We start from the raw sequence: 7,159 nt of genomic DNA, 5'->3' as shown, positions 1-7,159 counted from the left end.
CTTTGAGGAATACTTTATCAATCAACTAAACATTGACAACTAGCTTCAACTGGTTTGCAGGACTTTTAAATGTGAAAGCCTACAAATTAAGAGAACCAGGGTGGGCTGATTTTGATGCATTTTTAAAAATAATATATCACACAAACTCTGCAATCCACGTTCTTTCAGCCCATGATGAAATTTATCCATTTTAAGCATTTGTCTTGGGCAGGTGAAGGTCGGAACAAAGCCCCTGCCCAGCAGCAGGGAATGTGGGGAATCCCACCCTTCCCTCTCTGCTGGAGTCAGGGAGTGAAGGTGTACCTGCCAATGGTGGGAAAGGGCCCAGCTTTAAGCTACTGCTCAGCTCAGTTTGCCAGAGCTGAGGCTGAAAAGAACCATTTGGGGCCCTTGTTGGTCTGTGAGGTGCCTGTGCTGCCCCAAAACAGCCGAGTTCAGGCTGCAGCACATGGGTGGGCGAGCCAGGGTGGCCCTGGTTAGTGGGGGCTGGAGGGAGGCTGTCTTCACACAGGGCAAAACTTGGAAAAGACTCCTTTCACTTGCTTTTGCTCCTACTCCTTCAGCACTGATCTGGGGTCTGTCTCCAGCCATTCCTCTCTATCTGTTTGTTCCACATCTGCACTGCAGAAATTATGATGTGGGTAGGCTCTGCTCTCATAACAAACACCATGTCCCTTGTGCTCCTATAAAATTGTTCTCTCTTTAAGCCTAGAATCTTCAATTACAGATCCACATGGTCTTTCAAGTCCCCTTTATTAGGCAATAAAATAAAAAATTTATTAGGATTATGCCACTGAGGTAGGATTCCCAGAAGATATGTTGTGAGAAGCAGTTAATAACCAAAGCAATTCCACAGTTTCTGGAGGCCAGCAGGCTGTACTTTATCAAGTATTGCTCAGACTGGTACTGGCCTGCACACACTTGCAGCTGTGCTCACAAGGGTGGCTCTTGCAATTTCAGCATGTAAAGACATGGCCAGCTGCACATAGGAACAAAGCCAGGATGCTGTGATAACAAACCTTCCAGTGAATTTCAGTTTGTCAGAGACATTCTCCTAGTTTCTCTTTCAGAGGAAGCATTATTTGAAGGTTATGAAAAATGCTTGAAATCTTTATGAGACATAAAAAGGAGAATGTGGAAATCAAATTAGATTTGTGGCTCATTAAATGCCACTGCCTTTAAAAGGCACATGTTCCTCTCATTCTGAATTTTCTGCCTGACTGTGCCTCTGTGCATCTCTGTCAGCCTGTGAATAAGCTTTCTGAGGTATCCATTGGGCACTTTGGTCTTTGATCATTTGGCAGTAAGTTCAGAGATGATTGCCCAGCAATAATTTATATTACTAAAATAAAATAAGCTAAGAAGCAATGAATGACTTTGTCACAAGCTAGTTTTTCATTTTCCATTTGTTTTTTGTGGTTAGTTATGCATTTGGACAGCAAACATTAACCCTTAGCTATGTTTTTCTTCTTGAGCCACCGCAGGTTTATGAAATCCTAAAAGTGCTGCAATGAAAGTTGTGAGGTACCTAAATTATCCTTGTTTGTACTCAGCCTCATCCTTCTGAGGTGATGGAGACGGATATTGTTCAATGAAAGCCAGCAAGACATGGTTAATCACAGTTTATCACATTGAGGTACATGTAAATTACTCATCTGCATTTCATCAAAACACTATAAAGACATGAGGAATGAAAACAGAGCCATTCCAATTCCCAGAATTCTTTTTTTTTCAGTCTCAGGCACTGATATCAAAACAAGCAATATAAAGTTGGTTAATTGTTGTTGCTTTGCTGTCTATTGCTCTAATATCAAGAATGAAGTCACTCTCTTGGATCATTGTTTTGTAGATTCACCTCTGTAAGGCACAAGTTATGTGACATTTATCTTTATCTAAAGATATTCATAGCCTGCAGCTTAAATTTTTGAATCCTGTACTTCTATTCAGAGACTCAAAAACAGTTATATTTTTTCTGAGGCTGATCCGTGCCAAAACCATGCTTTGGACATTTTTATATTCATTAAAATAAAATAAAAAAAAAACTCAACTTTTTTTGCCCAGCATACTTTAAGCATTGCAAATTCCTAACTCAAGTTTACAGTCATGACAGGTGTAATGCCTCAAAGTCCACTTCTGAGATTTCAAGCTTCCTGCTGATGTTTTTGTCAGTGTAACTCTAAGAGCTTCTTAAGTAACTTTTATTGTAGCTGATCAGTATATGTATTTCTCTGGTTTCCACAAGGCATGTCAAGCTAACCTGATCAGATATGAAACTGGATGCTCTGAAATAGTTAGGGAGGTGTGCTAGAATTTTCAATAGGTATGGTTTCAGCCTCTTTTGCCCTCAGATAAACTGAAGTGCTTTTTATCATGTCTGCAGTGCCCTGTGCCACTGGAGTAAAAGGTCATGCACTATCTGCTGGTCCCTGTGCTGTTATCTCTGTTATTACAGTGGCTGAGCTCTTCACAAGCATAGAAGAATCCATTGTTCCTCAGAACACCCTGGGGCTTTGAAATAGCAACTCCATCAAGTCTGTGGGGAATGAATGGAGAAGACAAATTAAGGGCGAAACCTTAAAGGTCCTTTGGGCTTGCAACACTGAGATGAACATTTAGAGGGAGACTGAGCCTGGGGTATTCTCATCTTCAGGTCAGTCAGCCCTGAGGAGAGTTAGACACTCATGCAACTGATCCTGAAAAACCCCTGAAGCTATCAAAGACTTGATTTCAGATGCAGGAGGTACAATTTAAATGCTCCTGCAGGTTCCTGCTCTGGTGAGTACCGATGCTTGATGTGATAAAAATAAGAGAAGTTACTGGACAGCATATGTCTCAAATACCTGAAAAGTTATTCTATACTGACAGCATAGGAGGGGGAAACCTGGGTTGAAAGCACTCAATTAGACAGAACAGGGATAAAAACAGGTTTCCTACATACTACACACAGCTCTACCCTAGCTACAAGAAGGCCCTTGTTTCTCCCCAGTGATTGTCTAGTAGTTCTAGTTAATGTGATTTCTGGTTAATTACTTCTTAAATCCCATAGCAGCTCATGGGCTGTAGGATTACATCACTGCTTCTAGCACAGCTTTCTAGAATCTTAGATACATGGGACTCTCAGACACCTCAGGTGTTGGGGGGCTAACCAGTTCTTCCTCAGATCATCTGTGGCTCCTAACTGGACTGGGTCCTTTGTTACATTAAAAGGGATAACAGGTGTCCTTTGTCTACAGGAGCAAGATCTTCTTAGTGTCACATTATTTTTTAACATGACCTTATTCTTGAGCATTTGCCTCATTAACCGTGTCAGTAGAGATCATAAAAAGGAGAATACTGTTTTGATTGAACTTGTGAATATCTTTCTTTGTATTTATTGGTGTGAACTGATGGAGCCATGGTCTCCAGTTGAGTCTTTCTTCATTAAAACATGTGACAGAAATCTGAGAATAGTATTGATACCTCTGTAAAAATCACATGTTTCTATGTGCTCCATAACCTTAAACCAAAAATACTTCGTCCTAATCATGAAATATTATTTTAGAGACATGGTTTTTAAAAAATAACCATTAATTTTCACACATATATTTGATACTGTGAATTATCTGCAAGTTATTCACAAGGCTTTTGGTGGCATATTTACAGGTTTTCAGTATTCATACTATGTTATCCAAGTCAAATCTTTTAATATCTGCTCTATGAAGGGATGGCTTCCAAAGCTGTCTTTGCCTTACTAAACACTTCTGAATCTATCATCCTTGCCATTACCCATGCCTAAGAAAGCAGAAATAGAGAGAGACATTTTCAGTTTTCTCTTCCTGGTTAAAATATCTTTAGACTGATTTACTGGAGAGAATCTACTGACACTAAGAAATCTGAAGTAGATTATGTGGAGTAAAACTGTGTACAATCTAGTATCCAACTGGCCAAGAAGGAACAACAGCTGGAAGGGCTGGACCGGCTGGCACAGACTGGATTCCTAATGTCTTGTTATCCTTCTGCCTTGGAGAAATCTACTGTGTACTAGGATACACTGCTAAATCTGTGCTCAGGGACCTTAAGCAGGTAGAGTGATGGTAGGACTTGACTGGTATTTCTCCCTAAGAAGGCCAACTTGATTCACTTCCACAGAAACATATATTCATATAAATAATTCAGGTTGGAAAATGCTTTTAAAATCAGGATATCCAGAACTGATATCTCAGTTACTCAGAACTTCCAAGTTCACTACTAAACCTTGTGCCTTGGCACCTTGACTATACATCTTTTATATACTTCCAGGGATGATGACTCAACCGCTTCCTTGGGCAATGTATTCCAATGCTTCAAAACCCTTTTTACAAAATTTTTTTCCTAATACCCTGTCTAAAGCTCCTCCACCACAACTTAAGGCCTTTTCTTCTTGTCCTGTCACTTGTTCCCTGGCAGAAGAGACTGACCCAGCTGGCTGCACCCTCCTTTCAGGCAGTTCCAGAGAGTGATGAGGTCCCCCCTGAGGCTCCTTTTCTCCAGGCTAAACACCCCCAGCTCCCTCAGCTGCTCCTCACAGCACTTGTGCCCCAGAGCCTTCCCCAGCTCCGCTGCCCTTCTCTGGACACGCTCCAGCCCCTCAATGTCTTTCTTGCACTGAGGGGCACAGAACTGAGCACAGCATTTGAGGTGTGGCCTCAGCAGTGCCGAGTCCAGGGGGACGGTCACTGCCCTGCTCCTGCTGGCCACACCACTGCTGATCCAGGCCAGGATGCCATCGGCCTTCTTGGCCACCTGGGCACACCCTGCATCATGTTCAGCCACTTTGAACCAGCAAGTCCTTTTCCACCAGCCAGTATCCAGTAGATACATGATTTCTAGGAGCTACTTGACACCACAAGTAAAATTCCTAGAGCGGAATAATGTTTTCTTTTATTGCACATGTCCAACTATCTTTTTCTAGTTTCTTTGAAGTCAGACAAGGTATAAAAGTATAGAAACACAGACAGTTATGTCAAATTTCCTCTTCTGCAAATAATACAGCTCTTACATGAGAATAGACATTTATATCTGTGTTCATGACATTTTACTCAATAGCTCTCAGGTATGCAGCTGAAGAGAAAACCTTGACAATATCATCCCTCACATTTCAAGACAACTCCAAAATTATACTTCTCCTCTCTATAGATTGACATGGAATCAGCCACAAACATTTTCACTCTCTGGTCTGTTTATAAGAAAATTAAATTAACCCTACAACTCACAGATCAATATCATGATTTGTTGGAGGAATCATTGATCAAGCCCCTTAAACAAATAATTTATTAACAGCTAGGACATGTTATACCCTGTTAATAGTTACAGAAAATTTAGAAATAAGTTTACAACCTGAATATTTACCAAAGGCTTTGAAAACAAGGAGGCAGTTGAATTTCAATTAGTTCTCATTCATAAAATTAAGCGGAGAAAATCTGTAGAAGAGCTTACATTTAACTAGCAAACAACATCACACAAAACCCACACCAAAAATGACATACAGATCTTGTGAAGGACCCAGCCATGTCAACCAATAAAGCAGAAGGCCACAGAGGTCACATGGTATCCACACCAATAACATGGTCATCTCCCAAAAAAATAAAATATGAAAGTCCTAAAATATTTCTGAGACACTGCTTTATATTTCACATGGATAAAGATAACTAATAAATCAGCATGAATCTATCACATATCCATGCAACCAGGTAAGGAAAACTGTGAGCTATGGAGCTATTTTTACTTCGGTTTTTTTTTTCCCGTAAAAAACATGAGGGATTATGAGAAAAACACTTCCCCAAGTCCTCAGAAAGATTATAAAAAAAATTCACCAAGAAATCAGTGCATGATGCTCAGAGAAAGACAAAAAGACAATAGATCACAGTCTGCTGCCAAATTAAGAAACCTCAGTGCTGGGTTGTAGGGGAAAAAAACTACCAGATTTGCTGCAAAGATTTCTTTCTCAAGACTGTGCTATATTTAGCTCTTCTTGAATGATCTCATGCCTTAAATTACATGTTCTTTTCTATGGCCCTACTTCTATAGTCTATTCTGCCAGGAAATTATCTGGATTTGTAAAAAGCTAACTAGGCTAGAGCTGTAACAACTTTGTAAGGCTGCTGGCCTCAATTTGGCGTGCAGAGAAGGGCAAAGCTATTGAGAAGTACTGTTAGAGACAAGTGTCTTATGTTGGCTCCTTTCAGGTCAAATTAATGGAGGGCACAGGGAAAAAGTGTAGAACACAATGGAATAAATGGCTCTAAATATAGCTTCAAGGAGAGGCTAGGCCATACTGCAGAAGATTACAAAATGTATTTTGAAGGAAATCATCTGTACCAGTACCTGGGGGAATATTGAGAAAGACAACAAATGAAGTTGATGGGTGACATCAGTGCTAGGGAAACCTCCATCAGTCCTCATGGTCACCAGCAGTGCCTGGAAAGGAGGCTCAGTGGCAGCTGGTTTGGCTTCCAAGTTGTTTCTGCATCCTCACCTTGCTCATCACCCAAAGGAGAAGGCAAACACAGGAGAGACTGTCTGCACTGCACCACTAAAGTTGTGGAGTGGAAACAGGCTTTCTTCTCTTTACCTCAGCAGAAAATACTCCAATCTAAACAGGAAACTCCATTAAATGCTTCACTGCTGTTACTGTCTAGCATGAATTTCACAGGTATGCTCAGCTGCTGACAGAAGAGCAAATAGTCAATCTGGTGGTTTTAGGCACCTGGAGATCTCAGGCATTAGCTGAGCAAAGGTTTATAAGAGTTTGAGTTGTCTAAGAAAGAGTCCTGTAGATCAGAAAATTCTTTCAGGAAGGGGATGGAGCTAGATCAGTTTTACAAATGAGGAAAGAGCACTTGGAGACTTTTTGTAATATGGTATTGTATGTACTTTATATGTAATTTACATACAAAAAAATTGTATACAATCATGAATAAGTTTACCCTTCCATTTCTACTGTGCTGCTGAAAACGTGAATTCAAGCTGCTTTTTAAAGAGAAGCCTTGAAAGATTACAAAATTCATGATCCATTCCTGCAACAATGCAATTAAAAAATCTCCACTTTGATTTTAGTGAAGTTATTCCACGTGTAGATAACTACACCTCAATGAGATAAGTGGTCCACAATCCTGCCCAAGACTTCACTTGGCCTCCCCAG

This window comes from Parus major, chromosome 1 (genome assembly GCF_001522545.3).
Source record: "Parus major isolate Abel chromosome 1, Parus_major1.1, whole genome shotgun sequence".
In the NCBI taxonomy this organism is placed as follows: domain Eukaryota; kingdom Metazoa; phylum Chordata; class Aves; order Passeriformes; family Paridae; genus Parus; species Parus major.
Note: the sequence above shows the minus strand (reverse complement) of the source record.